Source organism: Tiliqua scincoides, chromosome 11 (assembly GCF_035046505.1).
Source record: "Tiliqua scincoides isolate rTilSci1 chromosome 11, rTilSci1.hap2, whole genome shotgun sequence".
Classification (NCBI taxonomy): domain Eukaryota; kingdom Metazoa; phylum Chordata; class Lepidosauria; order Squamata; family Scincidae; genus Tiliqua; species Tiliqua scincoides.
Window position 1 is genome coordinate 21,239,545 of NC_089831.1, and position 17,773 is coordinate 21,257,317.

General features: G+C 47.1%; 1 pseudogene; it reads right to left on the reverse strand.

Moving 5' to 3' along the window:
• Positions 1 to 16,103: 16,103 nt before the first annotated feature.
• Positions 16,104 to 16,212, reverse strand: LOC136662555 (5S ribosomal RNA; annotated as a pseudogene).
• Positions 16,213 to 17,773: the final 1,561 nt, after the last annotated feature.

Below are 17,773 nucleotides of genomic sequence, written 5' to 3' on the forward strand. Positions count from 1 at the left end.
GAAGCATTCAATGTGTCTTTTGGAATGCAGCCTTGGTTAATTATCCCTAGAGTATTCTCTGCATAAAACCAGCAGAAGATTACTGTGCTTGTATAGCTTCAGTTCACCTGCTCCTGAACATTAGTATTTTCCATTTAATGGAGCTCAAAGGTTAATGGCAAAGCTCTAATACTGTATTAAAAATGGGTTTGTGATTCCCTAATGGCACAGCCTCATTTAACCACCCCTAATAGTTCTAGTGCCCCTTTGCACCTGTGATCAACGGCTTGCAAGGTCTATTTTTAAAAAGCAGGTTGTTGGAAAAACCCAATGTCTAATAGTCATGTCTATTTCAAATCTTGACTGAGATACCCAAGCAGAATCACAAATTGATTCTACAGAAAATGAAAAAAAAAATACTGTTTTGCTTTGGAGCAAAGGTGGCTATTTGAACTAACACAGGCAGAACCGACCTTTGGAACTCACTTCCATGGGATACCAGGTCAATTCACACAACTGTTTTTGGAGTGGGCAGCCAGCACTTTATATTCATCTGATAAAGTATATTTGCAAAAGGATGTAGCAACTCTGATAAGTGAATTTTTAAAGTGCTTTTTAGGATGTGAAATTTTGCTTGGAGTTACCTTTAGCAAGACCCTCTAACACCTGGGTATTGAAAGGGAAAATCACTTTAAAGTGAAAGGTCCACCAGCAAAAATGACTGTGTGATAAGAATGCCCTCCATAGGGTCATGGGAAGGAACCCTTCTTTGAACTGGAGAGAGGCAGCTGAAGCCTCAATTTTGGTCCTAAATGGGATTGTGGAGGAAAATGAGAGGGGAAATTTGGAGGCTGGGTTAGGGTTAGGGTTAGGGGGTTAGGGGGGATGACATCAGTTGCAAAGTTTTAAGGAAAAGGGCTTGGCATTGAGATAGGAGTTGGGTTCTTTTTTAAAAAAAGTCTTCTGTCATTACAGGGAACAGAAGAGGTCATCTGCAGTCACAATAGTTTCTCCCAAATGCAGTGTGATTCAATTGCATTCTGGGAGAAAAGGCAGCTGTCAGTGGGAGATGAGCCCCCTCCTCAAAGGAGGAGGATCCAATAATTTTTTGGGGGGAGTGTCAGGAAATGGTGGCTACCAAAAGATCCCTGTTACTTATGGCGGCCACAACCTTTTTGCAGAATCCAATGCACAATGCTGCATCACAGCCCTGGTGTGCACTTGTGGCCTGCTAGAGTACCCTGTGAAGGTCCAAGAACTGCAGCCCAACTGTGATGGTTCAGAGGTCTTACCTCTGAGAACGGGTGCCCCCTGCTTGGTCGGTACACCTACACAGCATATCTGTGCAGCCCTTGGCTGGAGGTTCTGGTTGTCAAAACACAAGGTGAGCGCAGCCCGGAAGCCATTCTTGTAGAGGCCTTTGGCCTCCCATGGGGACCCCCAACTCTACACCGGCCTCTACTTAATTAAGGAAAGCATCCAAAGCAAATGAAAAATAAGAGCTCATTTTTTTTTTTCTGCAAACACCACTTTCTTCTCCTGTCTGGAGTTCCCTCCCAGACATCACATCTCACACCCTGGTGACCCGTGGAATAGGGGAATTGAGTGGAAGAGGAAAGAAATATTGCTGTAGCTCCTACTCCTCCTCCACAGTTCCTATTCCACTCTGTTCCCCTGTTCTTTTTCTAAAGGAGGAAGCAGGAGTGGTAGAGGCTATGGCTGCCACATCACCAGGTCATGGGAGACCTCGGTGTCTGGGAGGACTGGCTCTGTCACTGCAAATGTCTCCTTTTTCTCTAACTTGCTGAGCAGAGATCCATGTGACCCCTTTCTCTTTAGCTATGTTATCACCCCATTATAACGCTCTTCAGTGGTACCATTACAGTGATTCCGTCCTCAGACTTCCACACTGATGCATGCAACCTTCCACTACATCTCCATTATGCTTTGAGCTATAGCAAGTCGTTTACCTGGGCAGTGAACTCTACCCGAGCCACATCCCCAAACTGTGATTTATTTGATACATTTCTGATGAAGGAAGCCATGTAAAGGTCTCGCTTTTCTGACCGCGATAAATAGCACATCATAGCATAATCAGCAAGCCATACTAAAGAACATCTCAAGGACCGAGGAAGAAAGCATGCCAGTGTTTGCTAAATGATTACGTATGACAACGGTTGACATTTCCGAAACCAAAAGCGACGGTTAGGCCAGCAAGCTATGTTTGTAGATACTTGGCCTGGAAAACAGAGGCAGAATTGACATTTTATTAGGAAACGACATTTGTGTGGATGAAAACACTTATACCAGACTGCCCTTCCCTTCATAGTAGTTAAATAGTCTGATGTGTTTCAGTTATCCCAGTGTCTTTCCACTGATTGGACAGGACACTGGTAAGTGAGAGTGAACAAGTTTACTCTGGAGTGAGCAATGGAGAGGAATCTTGCAAACATGCCTTTCTTTATCTCTTCTTGCCTAAATGGGTCAGAGGTGTAATTTTTAAAAATGAAACAGAAAATTCCAAACAGGGGACTAGGATATTTGGGCATCTTGATGGACAAATATTCAGTGGGCTAAAAACCTTCAGCTAAAAGGTTTTGGACCTTAGGGTCCAATGCTGTCCAACTTTCCAGCACCAATGCAGTCACAATACAGCCCCAAGGTAAGGGAACAAACAGTCCCTTACCTTGAGAAGGTCTCCTTGACTGCCCTCCCACCGCAGGATGCAGCGTGCACTCCATTGGCACAGCTACATTGGTGCTAGGAAGTTGGCTAGGATTGGGCCCTCAGTTGTTGACTGAAATCTAAGAACTATAAAGCGTCTCCTCGAGGTTAATTGGGCTATTTTGCTCAGCTTGCCTTCTGATTCTTGTTTACAGTTACATGTAAGGAGCCAGAACAAGCCATCTTAATTCCACTCTTGGATGTCAAATCACATTGCAAGTTGACGAGGCAGAGTTCCAGGCAACTGGGGAGTCAAAACCAAAGTGATCAAACTAGGAAACAAAGCTAAGTGTTAGAAGGCACCAGAGCCAGGAGAGGCTATCCTTAGCCAGGCAAAGTTCCTGGATTGAAACCAAGCCTTTACAGTTTTTCCTGTTGAGGAGAGCCAGTGGTCAGCCTGGGTGAGTGACGATTTCACTTCCCAGGTGCTCCGACATTGACATCACATAGAGTAGCTATGCATAGAGCCTGGGCTGGCGTTAGGGCAATTTGGCCAAATTGGCCCCTGGACCTGAAAGAACCCCACACTGGGGTGGTGAGCAGAGCACCTGGAGCCACAGCCAGGACCTTGTTCTGTAGCCACTTCTCTGGCATGGAATCTTCCATGAAGAGCATTATCGCTGGACAGAGCTCCCGTCCACCTGTTCCTAGGATCCAATTGACTTGAAATCACCCCCCAAGCTATTGATGGTGACACCAATTGGGAAGAGTTCCCCAATTGGGAAGAGAGTTGGGAAGGGCAGAGTGGATTGAGAGATGCTCTTTTCCCTCTCACACAATGCCAGAACCAGGGAACATCCACTAAAATTGAGTGTTGAGAGAGTTTGGACAGACAAAAGAAAATATTTCTTTACTCAGCGTGTAGCTGGTCTGTGGAACTCCTTGCCACAAGATGTGGTGATGGCATCTTGCCTAGATGCCTTTAAAAGGGGATTGGACAAATTTCTGGAGGAAAAATCCATCACAGGTTACAAGCCATGATGTGTTTGTGCAACCTCCTGATTTTAGAAATGGGCTATGCCAGAATGCCAGATGCAGGGGAGGGCACCAGGATGCAGGTCTCTTGTTGTCTTGTGTGCTCCCTGGGGCATTTGGTGGACCACTGTGAGATACAGGAAGCTGGACTAGATGGGCCTATGGCCTGATCCAGCGGGGCTGTTCTTATGTTCTTATGACACAACTGCTGGTGTCTCACCACTTTCTCTCAATCTGGTGCGGGCCCACAGGTGTGCGGGCCACCACGCAAATGTTTTGCATTGGGTCCACAGCTCCTGGCCGGCCCTGCACAGAGGCAAAGGTTTTGTTCGGAGGTTTCTAGACGGAGGTTTCTGGTTTTAGCCCCAGCAGTTCATGGCAAGTATACATTGTCAAGTCTAGCAAGTCACATGAAATGTGGTCTTGTCTGACAGCCTGAAAACAGCAGTTCAGGTAAAATGAAGGTAGCAGATGCATCCAGAAATGTTAAGCAGTGAAGGTAATTTCATAGAGTTTGGCTGAAACTAACAGGCAAGACACTGGTAATCCTCAGTCTTCACTTGTGAGAAGAGAGAGGGGCATGTACTGAGTTTCCAAACAGTAGGGAGCGCATGGCTGTTGCAGGCAGATATTATCCATCACCAATGGAGCCAGGCACCTGCTGTTATGGTGGATGACTTCTGCAGGTTCTCATATTGCTTGCCTCCTCCACGCGATGGGTTGAGGGGAAAAATGAACCAGACATGTCATAACCTCAGCAAGCACCGTTCTTGAAGTTCAAAGGCAGGTGAAAGGAAAAGCCAGACACTTTGAGATGGCAGAAGACTTCCCCTCTGGTGGGTTTGCTTGGAAGCTTGGAATGGGAAGGGTTTCCTGATAGGGATGATGTGTCGCTGCTTTTTTCTTTGTCCCCAGGAGATATCTGCAAGCAGCTGGCTGGTTTTGTTCTCAGACAACTTACCCATTAACTTGCTGGAGGGGCCTGATGATCTTTCAAGAAGTCGCATCCCGGAGTTGACGCTAGACTTTTGGAAAATGTTCCCTTCTTGCCCCTTATGCAGTTCAAACTATCCCTTGAGACTACTAGTACTAGAGTTTGGGGTGGGCGCTTTTACACTACAACTGTTCTGTTAATCAGTGCTGTCGCTCCATTCAACTAATTTTAACTGATTGGTTAAATGTGCATAAATTTGCACATGGATGAAGCAGTTGTTCTGAAGCAAGCAAGCTGCTTTCTTGTTTTTTAGGTCATGCTCGCATGTGTCACTGCAGCTGTCATCTCAAACCACATAAGTGTGTAAACTCATGCTCCAGAGGTGTGCTATTATGGAAACGACCACTTTTCCCTTTAAAATAGCAGCAGGAAGTGGCAATCCCAGTTAGAGGCAAAGCAGGCAGGGAGGGGGAGAGACATTCACTTCCATGTGCTGTTTCCCCCCCCTCCTCCCCCATGTTTAGCACTTTGAAGAGGTGTTGCTTTTCTCTGTATCCTGTTCTAGGCCAAAGCCATTATGGGTGCACTGGCCAATTGGAGGGTGAAATATCAATTTCAATAGACTTGGTGGTGGGCTGTATAAAGCCTTGGGATTGGCCAAGGTCTTGCCTGGTTAACCCAGCACTCCATTCATCCATATCCTGTTCCAAGCTGAACAGCCACCGGGTAGATGGGACTCGTCAGCCTGGGAAGGCAGCTCATCTGAGAGAAGGAAAACTCGGATCCCAAACCTCCACTGCCTTGTGGCTACATCCAGTTATAGAAAAGGCTTCAGGAGTCAACCTCGAGGCAAAATCCGAAGCCGGAGTCCCTGAGGCAGTTCATGGCTGAACACAGTCACGTTCTGGCAACTCCTGCGACGCTGCTGGAACCAACCGTATTGGCCTCTGCCTTTCCATTGGACCATTTCAGCGACGTGGAGAGGGGCGATTTGCTGCATGGGTAACAGTCTATCCTCCATATCTACTTTCCCCAGGCTTCGCGCACTGGAGAGGACACTCTGTTCCAGAACACTATTCAGAGTGCGATACCAGAGTCTTCTTAGACTGAAGGATGCCAACAAGGAGGTGTTCCAAGCTGAAGCCTTTGTGGTGTTGGTAGCCAAGCATGGCGTGAGACCAGACAAAGTTATAGGTATTCAGAACCACCGGCAGCTCACTGTGGGATAGGCACTGGATTGTCTAAGGAAGCCTAAGCTCAAGATCCATCCCTGAACATCTCTCCTCCCATTTTGGCACATAGACTCACATTGTGTATCCTGCTCCAGGGAAGGTTTATCATCATTGGGGAAAACATCCAATTGGAGGTATCTGATCTCAGTATCCTCTGCAGAAAATGCTGGCTGCAGAAAGTGTGAGAGCCTTATATTCTGTCAAGGGCTGAGCAAATCTCTCTTCACCTGGGATTACCTGTGTAAATTGAATCTGATGGTATAGAACCCGGGAAGCAGTCTCGGTTAACTAATGCTCGGAAAATTGCTCGGCGGTCCCCAGGTGCAAGCTTAAACGGAGTGTAGCAACTTCCTCCAGGTAATTCACAGTTATTTGGGATCGATTTAAAGGATTCAGGATGAATGGACAGGGACAGGAATGGTGGGGGTTATCTGATGAATGGCACTGAAGAGTCCACTCCTCAGGGGCTTCCTACTCCACACTGAAATAAACAGCTTCTGATGTCAGGGGCTCAGACTTGGAACTTCAGGTCTGAGGCTACACTCTGTCAATGATTTTAGACACTGGGTGCTCCAGTCTCAAGGAGTTCTTTAGACCAGGGGTGTCCAAAGTTTTAGCAGGAAGGCCACGTTGTCTCTCTGACATTGTGTCAGGGGCTGGGGCAAAAAAGAATTAATTTACATTTCAAATTTGAATAAATTTACATACGTTTACATAAATGAAAATATTAAAGATGAACTTATATGAATGAATGGGCAGGAGGTCTGGTCTAGAGGGGCAGGAGGTCTGGTCTAGAGGGTAGAGCCTCCATTTGCCTGAAGATTAACATCCACAAGGTCGCCAGTTCGAGGCCACCGGCACCGTGCGACCTTGAAGCAGCTGACAAGCTGCAGCTGAGCTGTTCCATCTGCTCGGAGCGTGGGAGGATGGAGGCCAGAATGTTAAAACCAGATCGGAGTGTAACACCTTGAATGTGGTGGTTCTTGAAAGAGAGAACCTTCTTTCAATTTGTAAAAATCCCTGCGTGGATTTAATAAGCCTGCCTGTGTAAACCGCCTTGAATAAAGTCTTGAATAAAGACCAAGAAAGGCGGTATATAAATACTGTATATTATTATTATTATATAAGGTCTTGCAATAGCTCAAGGCCTATAAAAGGCCTTGCACAAAGCAAGGCTGGCCTTTCCTTTTCTGCCGCTACTGCATCACAGATGTGAAACAGCAAGCAGTGGAGGGAGCCCTCTTCCCACAGCTCACTGAGAGATCAAACAGTTGCCCTCACACTTTTGCATCAGAACAGTTGCATCGGGCCAGTGTGGGCTCCAACGAATCACCAGAGGGCCAGAGGCTCATTGGAGACTAGGGGCTCCCTGAGGGCCGCATTGAGAGGCCTCGAGGGTCACAAGTGGCCCCAGGGCCGGGGTTTGGGCACCCCTGCTTTAGACATAGAGGCAGGGTGACCAGATGTCATAATCACAACAGAGGAGAAGGCACCCCAAAACATAGGACATCCAAGAAAAACGTAGGCCATGACAAAATAAAAGCTAAAAACTCTTGTATACTGATTTCATGTGGTTAATCTAAACATTATATTACTTATCATTAAATTTAAAACCGTATATAATTTATTACATAATGGGCACAATCCTAACCAAGTCTACTCAGAAGTAAGTTCTATTTTGTTCAATGGGGCTTACCCTCAGGGAAGTGTGGTTAGGATTGCAGCTATAGTTAATTAATTCCAAGAAGGCTGTGCACTGCCTGCAGGGGCCCTGCTCACAGGGAAAAGGAGGAGGTTTAAGTTCTTTTCCAGGACACGAGGCTAAAAAAGAGGACATGTCCTGGAAAAAGAGGACGCCTGGTCACCCTGCGTATCACACATAGCAGTGATTTCAGGAACTGCAATTGGGAGGCTGCCTGAAGGCTTGGGAATGGCCAGGCTTCATAAATTCCAGAAATCTGGTGTTCTTCCCTTATATGATCAACAGAACTATATATATATTTATTTATATACTGCCTTTCTAAGAGTCTCATATACTTAAGGTGGTCTACATAGACAAGCTGACCACAAATCCCCCCCCCTTTTTCCAAATTGAGTTTTTTTTTTGGTTTATTCTAGGAAAGAAACTCATAGGATCCTCCATTTCTCCAGATGTTTCCCTTCATGGTGCGATCATCATCCCAGCTGCACAGATCTTGTGCTTTCCAAGTTCCCACAGGCAGCTTCAAAACACACCTCAGGCTGGCTCTCCAAGATGTTGTCATCCATTTCTTGCCAGTCCACATCCCTTCATCTGTAGCCAGTCACTTCTCGTCTCCCATCCAAGTTGAGTTCCCAGCTGAGTCTGCCTTGCTTCTTCACGTAAGGTGGGAGATCAAACTCCAGATCATCCCTCCTGCTGTTTCTAGGGCTAAGGTAATTTACAGGTGACAAAATTGATAGTCAGTTTTAACAGTACTCCCCCTTTGCCATGACTGTTGTGATGAATGTCACATTGTTAGAAATTATGGGGAAAGGAACTGCTATCGTCACTCTGAAACATGCTCAGTTATTCCGTACTGGAAAGAAAAATGTTATATCATGGGCACTGCAATCCTAACTTGCGCTGGAATAGGAAGGTCGGCAGGCCTGTCCCATATCCAGCGCGAGTTTGGGGCTGAAAGCGGCTCAGCCTCGGGCAAGCGGAATTGCTTCCCCTTACCCCGGGGAGAACCGCTGCAGCCCCAATGGATTTACTCAGATCTGCACCACCTAAAGAGGTGGCACAGATCCAAGCAGCCTGGAGCTGCCCCGGGCTGCCTGGAAGCAGGGATAGGATCCATCATAAGTGCCAGATCCAGGGTGCGCCCCTGCTTCCCCCCACCCTTCCCTTTCCCTGCCCCCAAACCCCTCCTCACTGCCCATCCCTGCACTGCCCAAGCTCAGCCAGAGTGGACTTGCCCGGTTGCCAAAGAGGCGGAATCTGCAAGGGATTTGCACCAGCTCCGTGCATTCTTAGGATTGTGCTCTGAATATCCTTTTAATAGCAGTCAGTCTATCACATTACCTACAATGCCACAGACAGAAGCTCCAGTTGCTCCACCCTAGTTGCATTGCAAACAAGACTAAAAAAAAAAAAAGATTTCACATGCTTGCTATAAACTTGGGAGGATAGCAGTGGGACTGGGGAGGGGGTGGGGAAGGGGTTTATTGGTTTGTGCCAAGACATTTGACATTTGGAGGGGGAAAAGCTGTAAAAATCCAGCCAGCAAACAAGCTTCATTAATTCCAGCAAAGGTCAACACATTTAGCTTGGCAGTTCTTTTCTCTTATGGCTGAACTTTCTTGCTGTCCCCCTGCCTCTCCCCACCCCCACCCCTTATTGTCTAAGGGCTTCATTATCATTAACGGCTTCACAAATTGCATTGCAAGCCAAGCTCTAAAATATTTAAAGGACGCTTCAGAGATAAGGTGCCTCTCTCTCTCTCTCTCTCTCTCTCTTGCACACATCTGGACATTTCTTGTCTTTCTGGGTGCTTTACCTTCTTCCTGCCAGTCTCAACTTTTATCCTGCTGCCTCCATACAGGCCCCTGACTCTTCCCGGTTTCCCAGCTGATGCCTTCCAGCTCCCAGTGCCTTCAGCCATTCAGCACAGTTGTCTCTTAGCTTCTGGGCTGTGAGAGATTTGGGGTGGAAAATTTAAATGAGATGATCCATAAACCAGCTGTCTCCTGTCTTTGCTCTCTCTCTCTCTCTCTCTCTCTCTCTCTCTCTCTCTCTTGCTGGAGTGAGCAAGGCAGAACATCCACTTCTGCAAAATAAAGACACCAAGTGTCACTGTTCAGCTGAGGTCATGGTGGCTCCTACATTCTTCTTTATGCAAGCCAGGGCATAAGAAAGCCATCTAGTACACAGTTTATGTGCTGTATTTGCCACACAGGCAACATTCCACATTTAAGAACAGGAGAATTGCTAGATTAGTCCAAACACCCTCTTAAGGCCAAACCAGACACTATGAAAGAGTTCCACTCTGGATTTCACTGTGTAATACAAAAAATTGTTTCTGTTGAATTTTTAATGTTTCTTGTGCAATTCAGAGGTGCTGTTTCCAATGGTAATCTTAGGGTTATTTTTTCTTTCGTCAAAACTTTTTTAGTTATCTTAAATTTAGTGTTTTTACGTATCTTATTGCCTAATGCTCTAAGCCTAATGCAACCCCCACACCCCCTTAGTGACACCACTGGTGGGTGGGTGTCTAACCCTTTACCCCTTATCACAAACTCAAGCTAAAATTCTCTCCAGCTACTATTAGCTGTACATTTTCTCCACTATGGCCAGGGAAAAACAAAAGCTTCAGGTTGAGTATTTAAATCATGGAATTGACACATGAGCCCAGAGTTCAGCCCTCCCCCGCCCTGCTTGATGCCCACAAGCCAAATTTGCTGCCACAAGATGGGGTGGATGACCCCTAGCTTAGATGGCTTTAAAAAGGATTAGACAAATTCATGGTGAAAAGGTCTACCAACACCTATTAGCCAGAATGGCTCAGTGCAGCAGAATACCAAGGTATTTGGCAACCCCTCAAGAAAAAAACTATTTTCAGTAATAGTAATGACATGAAATAATAATGGCTCAATTTCTTTCATGGTTCAGATACAGACTTGGTCCGGTATTTGTTAGATGGGAGAAATGAGTGCCGCTCATCAAATGTAGCAAAATATATATTGAAGGCACTGTCAAGGCGTAAATTCCTCTGTATTTCTTTGCCTGATCAATGATTGGTGGCTACCCTGAATGTTTTAATTTTGTTTTCTTGTTGGATTGTCTATGCCAGGGGTCGGCAACCTGTGGCTCTAGAGCCGCATGTGGCTCTTTCAGCTGTCTGCTGCGGCTCCTCCCAGTGAAAGTGGCAAAGGGGGTAACAGGAGGCACCTGTGCTGGGAGGGCAGGCTGCTTCCCTCCACCCCCTGAGCTCACTGCCCTCCTCTCCCTTCACCCCCACCTGCCCAGCATTGGTTTCCCTTTTCAATTTTGCCCGCTCTGCAGGCTTAAGCTCCCTGTTTTTCCCTTCCCCAACTCTCCAGCAGGCTCAGCCAATCAGCATCCAGCAGGCTCCTGGCTTTTTCAGTTGGAATGGCTCAGGGCCCTTCACTGGCTGACCACCAGCCAATCCTGAGCCGCCTTCCTCCTCAGCCATTGCAAGCCCTTGCAGCTGGACTTTCCCTGAGCAGGTCCCCACTCAGTGCAAGGAGAGGCTTTTCCTCCACAGCAGAGGAGACATCCTGTGTGTCTACTCAGTAATAAGCCCCATTACAGTGGATGAAGCTTGCTCCCAGGAAAGGGTGCCTGGGATGGCAGCCTTGGAGCCAGTGGGAGCCCGCGCAGGCCTGTTCGAGAGTAAGCCCCGATGTAGTCCCTGGGCTACACCCAGGAAGGTGTGGAGGGCTGTAGCCTCAGCCGCCTCCTATGCAGGTCTACTCACAAGTAAGCTGTAGTCAGTGGGACTTCCTCCCAGGAAAGTGTGGAGAGGACTGTAACCTGAGAGCTCCAACCAACTTATCTGCTCAGAAGTCCCATTGTAGTCAATGGGGCTTACTCCCAGGATAGTGTGGAGAGGGTTGCAGCCTGAGTGAGGGAGGGCAGGCAGGCAGGCAGGCAGGGCAGAAGCTGGCCTGTGGCTGCCCCCCCCCGGCTTATTCTCTTCCCCACCTCTGGAGTCTGTGTCCTTTTTCCTTCCAGCAGGGTACCTCTGGAAGGTGGGGGGAGTTCTTTAGTATCCATGTAAGATAAGCAGATGTCATAACTGCCATATGTATTGGAATCAAGGAAGATCTGGTGAGGAGGTAGATGTGGTGTCAGCAGTGGCCCCTTTGAGGGTAAGGCCTGGGCATCCAGCAGAGTGTGCTGCACAGCTGCAGCCACTTGAAGGCAATAGGGACCTCAGGGATATAACCAGCACCTGAGGCAGGAAGGGGGTGTGGGTTGGAGGTAGGAGAGGAGACCAACTGACTTATTGACTTTGATACTCTGACAGATTTGACTGACTTACTTCGGACTCTGACCTTGGACTGTGACTTGGCTTATTGACTTTGGACTCTGCCCTGGATACTCTGACTGACTTTGTGACTAATGGACTGCTGGAAACACTGGAGTTTGAAGTGTGGCTGCTGTGCCCAAGACCTGCTGAGGACCAAGGTTCTGCTGTAGTGGCGGGAGTCCGCTGGCAGGAGAGAGGACCTCTGCAGGTTGAACAGGAGTCCAGCGTCCTCCAGTACCCTGGAGGTGGGGTCCAGCAGGAGTGCAGGGCAGAACCAGGGTCATTTGTGGGGGGAAAGAAGGGGAGCTAATTTGCTTAAAGTGGGCATAATTCTCCAGGCAGAGGATGCCCTTGGAATCAGGCAAAACACCATAGAGGACCAGGCGTCTGAAAACACAGGACAAGAATGTATGACAAAACTAAAAGCTACAAGAGGGGGCTATATTATAAAAACGGGACCTATAAGAGCATAAAGGTTAAAAAAAAACTATATATGCAGTATTATCTTCATTTTAGATGTCAAAAGGGTTTTGTGGCTCCTGAGCTTTTTTTTCCTCCAGAAAACGGGTCCAATGGCTCTTTAAGTGTTTAAGGTTGCGGACCCCTGGTCTATGCCAATAAAGGTGGAAAGAATGAATGAATAATAATGGCCAGAGAAGCACAGACAGTGAACATTTTCTTTTATTGAACTCTGTATATATATATATATATATATATATATATATATATATATAATATACTACTTATAAAAACTTTGTAAGCTTTATATTTTTATATATATTTTTATATATATTTGTATATTTAAGAACATAAGAACATAAGAACATAAGAACAGCCCCACTGGATCAGACCATAGGCCCATCTAGTCCAGCTTCCTGTATCTCACAGCGGCCCACCAAATGCCCCAGGGAGCACACCAGATAACAAGAGACCTCGTCCTGGTGCTCTCCCCTACATCTGGCATTCTGACTTAACCCATTCCTAAAATCAGGAGGTTGCGCATACACATCATGGCTTGTACCCCATAATGGATTTTTCCTCCAGAAACTCGTCCAATCCCCTTTTAAAGGCGTCTAGGCTAGACGCCAGCACCACATCCTGTGGCAAGGAGTTCCACAGACTGACCACACGCTGAGTAAAGAAATATTTTCTTTTGTCTGTCCTAACCCGCCCAACACTCAATTTTAGTGGATGTCCCCTGGTTCTGGTATTATGTGAGAGTGTAAAGAGCATCTCCCTATCTACTCTGTCCATCCCCTGCATAATTTTGTATGTCTCAATCATGTCCCCCCTCAAGCGTCTCTTTTCTAGGCTGAAGAGGCCCAAACGCCGTAGCCTTTCCTCATAAGGAAGGTGCCCCAGCCCCGTAATCAGCTTAGTCGCTTAGTCCTGTCGGCCTTCCCCCAGGGATCAGTTTAAAAGCTGCTCTGCCACCTTTTTGATGTTATGCGCCAGCAGTCTGGTTCCATTCTGGTTCAAATGGAGCCCGTCCCTCTTGTACAGGCCCCGCTTGTCCCAAAACGTTCCCCAGTGCCTAACGAATCTAAACCCCTCCTCCCTACACCACCGTCTCATCCACGCATTGAGACCCCTGATCTCCGCCTGCCTAGCTGGCCCTGCGCGTGGAACAGGTAGCACTTCAGAGAACGCTACCTTTGAGGTCCTGGCTTTCAGCTTCCTGCCTAAAAGCCTAAATTTGGCCTCCAGGACCTCCCAGCTACACTTGCCCACATCGTTGGTGCCGACATGCACCACAGCCGCTACCTCTCCCCCAGCACTGTCTACTAGCCTGTCTAGACGAGAAGTGATGTCCGCAACCCATTTATATATAACTTTGCAATTTTGCATGTATAGTCATACCGATAAGCATGCTTATCTAACCAGATTGTGGCTGCAGTCAGGGTCACCCCTGCTACTGCTGCCATTTTGGGGTGACCCCCCCTGGCCATACACAGGGTGGAGGCTCAATGAAGCCCTCCACAGGCAGAGGAAATTTCCTCTGAATACCAGATACTAATTGGAACTGTTGCCATGCCCAGCTTTCTGGTGGAATCTAGTTGGGAACTGCAGGGCACAGGACGTGAATGGATGCCTGGACGCCTGGTCTGGTCCAGCAGAACCCTTCTCTCCTTCTTGTGCTCTGAAGGCTCCTTCATTCGGAGCTTGAGGCTGGGAACAGTTTCCACCCACCTGCCTTTCCTCCCAGCCTCCACTGGTCACTCTTCACACTTAATGTCTTTACTGCCTTTATTGCCAGCGGGATCTCTCCTGCCACGCCGGAGAATCACCATGGAGACCCCTGGTGTGACTGCATCCTCAGCTCGTGCCTTTGCCCTAACATTAATCCTTTCTCAATGTACCACCAAGCCTGCTTTCGCTTCGAGGGGCGATCAAATAAATATGAAAAATGCTCCCAGAGGAGCCCGATATTTGCCAGACAAGCAGAAAGCCAGGCACAATAACACAACCGTGTAAGCCACCAGATTTTGTTAGCTCTGCTCCCTTTTCTCCCATTTGTAACATATTGTTGCGTTGTTATATTAATCTTTACTCCAAAGCAAATTAAAGCGGCGAGAGTTGTCAGGGCATTATTAAGAACAGCTGTTTAATTACGCTGCTTTTGCATCAATTTGTGAGTGGAATGGAACACCCTCTGCTCATTGACGTTATCTCTTGCTCTTTCTCCCCACCTTCCTCCCCCAGCAAAGCTACCCTGAATACCAGGGCATGTGTGTGTTCGGATTCTTTGTGAACTGTGTGTTCAGCTCCTGAAAACATCTTCCCGGACATTCACACCACAGGTCCTTCATTCACACAGCCAGAGCTGGACCCTGGCTATGGGAGGTCCTCTCCATATCCAGTCCTGGAATGGCAATTTCCCAAGCCAGGACCCTCCCTGGTTTGTGTTGGAATCAGAAATGAAGATCACAAGAACCTCAAAAGAGACCCACTGGATCAAGCTAAAGACCTGTCTAGTCCACCTTCCTGTTTCCCACAGTGGTCAACGAGATAATAGTAAAGCCTAACAAGCAGGAGCTGAACATGTGCCCTTCTTCCAGGGTTGCTCCCCTGCAATGGGTATGCAGATGCATTCTGCCTCTGGAAGTAGCACATTGCCTTATTGACTATGGACAATGGGGAAGGGGTGGAGTGCAGCAGGCAGCAGGTATTAAGACAAGGCTGAACATGTTCCACTGAGCACCTTTGGAGAACTGGCAAAATCAGCCTACCCCTTGCACTCCAACAGCCCCAAGCAATGCAACCATAGATCAGTGGTAGAATACATGTCTCTTCTGCAGAACGTTCCAGGTTCAATCTCTGGAATGATGGCAAGCCCAGGAAAGACCCTATCTGACACCTGGAAAGCCACTGTTGGGTAGGGTTGCCAGGATCATCTCCAAACCTAAGATTCAAGAGGTGGAATTCAAGTGATGTCCATGGCCTGGTGATGTCACAGGTTGCCAGGTCCTGACTGATGCAAAGATGTCTCCTCGATGTGGCACATTTTGAATGGAGGAAGGGCAGGGAGAGGTGGTGGAGAGAGTGGAAATCAAGAGATTGGACACTTACCAGAAGGGTGAAGCCTGGCAATCCAAGCTCCAGTGCAGTAGACAATACTGAACTAGATGGACCGTCGGTCTGATGCAATAAGAAGGACAGCTTCATAAACTGATCAGATGATAGCCCAGCTGGGATAATATTTGTGAAATGCTTGGAATACTCTAAAGAGCACTGTACAAGTGTTAAATATTACCTTAACGTGGCCGCTCTTTACCAGGGCTCCAGGGTTGTGCTTATCAGTGTTATCTTGGGGCTGGTCTGGAAAACATGAGGATCCCTTGTTATCCATAAATAACGCTGAGTTACTGCAGGCCCGGAGGAGCTTAGAAAAGTGCTGGCTTCTAACCCAACAATATTCAATTAGTATGTTTTGTTGATTACCATCTGGGTCACTGTTGTCAGAGTTACAGCTGGCTCAGTACCGGACCATAGATCATATTTGAAAAAAAAAAAAACCACCTGGGGAAATGGGGATATTAAAAAAGAACAGACCCTGAATGTAACATGATTTCTTTGTGTCCCAGCGCTGCTTTATCGACCCCAAGAATGAGGGCTCGCTTTATTAATTTTTGTCTAGATTAAATAACAGGGAAAAAAATATGTTCATGTCCTCTCCAAAACAGATAGAAAGGAGATGGCTGATAGAAGGGGTGGGTGGTGATGCTGTCCAGTTTTTCTCTAAGCCTACAGCACCTGGTATTCCCAGGCGGTCTCCCATCCAAGTACTAACCAGGCCTGATCCTGCTTAGCTTCCGAGATCAGGCGCATTCAGGGTAGTATGGCCATAGACACACCCTGAAGGAAAGAGAGAAGCAAGCTTACAATGGCAGAACTTCTTCTATGCTACCCCATTCATTTCTTTCTTGCATTTTTATCCATTCCTTCCTTCAAGGAGCTGAAGGAAGCAGGCTTGGTTCCCTGCACCCCACAGGCCCATATCACACGTGGACCCCACTGGCAGTTAAAAGTAGCTAAAACAAAGTCAAGGTGCTACGGTCAGAAAATTGTAATTTTTCAGAGTGTTATCTCAGTCTTTTTGCTTACAGCTTTGTACGGCGCATGTCCATTGTAAAAGCATCATTAATAAGGAATACATGCATTGCGTTGGGCTGAAACAGTTCAAAGATATTTTTGCAAACATTTTTGTAGAAGCGTTGACACGCGCCTCTCCGTTTTATAAATGTTCAGTGCTGTTTGCAAAGGCATTTGCTGGTCTGTTTCATTCAGTCCCCCATACCTTGAGGAGGCCTTTGTGACTGCCTCCCCAACACCAGAAGCAGTGCATACCCCATAGGCACAGGAGCACTGGCACTGGAAAATTGGATAGGATTGGACCCTCAATCAGCTTCAAGTTGCCCATGAAGACATTGTCAAATCATTGGATCTCTCTCTCTCTCTCTCTCTCTCTCTCTCTCTCTCTCTCTCTCTCGCAGAACATATATTGCTCAGGCAAGAATTCAAGATCCATGACCAGCTCAAGTATATGGCTTCTGCAAAGCACAGATGGGCAGGACATGTCATCCGCTGAACAGACGACTGATGGAGCACCAGAATCACACAGTGGATCCCATACCACGTCAAAAGAACCCCCGGCCGACCAGCTACTCGCTGGTCACATACCTTTTCCAGGTCATTTAAACAACAGACACTGCCACACTGGGCAACAGTAGCACTAGACCAAAAAACATGGAGCGAGCATGGGCCACATTGGAATGATCGCCAATGAAGCTGGACCATCAATGTATCAATTATGTATATATGGCAATATGTTACCATTCCATTCTCTGTGTGATCCCTTGTTGGCTATGATCACCCCTGTGACTGATCTAGAAACCATTGGCCTGTCTTGCCCACATTCTCAGTGATCTCCTCACTGACAGTGATCTCCTCGCTCTCCGTTTGCCCTCAGTGACACTATCCCACAATAAAATGCAATTGACTATATAGGACCACAATGCCATTGATTATGTGATCCCTGACTGGAAGGAATAACCTCTATGACTAGTTGGGGGGGGGGGGGGGAACTAGCTGGAGAAGGAAAAGAATGTTGTTTGAAAGGAAACCTTTTCACTGAAATCAAAACAACTACCAAAGTACCTATTTTTAACCAGAAAATTGAAACTGAAAAGTATTTGGCTTATAATAATTTAAAGCAGCTTGTTATCAGATGAGACTCTGCCACTGAATAGCTGTTCAGATTGCTTGAGCAGGGAGCAGATCAGCTCTAAACTATATCATATGAAACAGGGAGAGAACCTGCGAGTAAGTCATTTTGTGGAAAGGCAGGGGGGAGAGAATAAAGGCTAAGCCCTCATTTCCTCTGAGACGTGCTGTTGGTTTGACATTCCCAA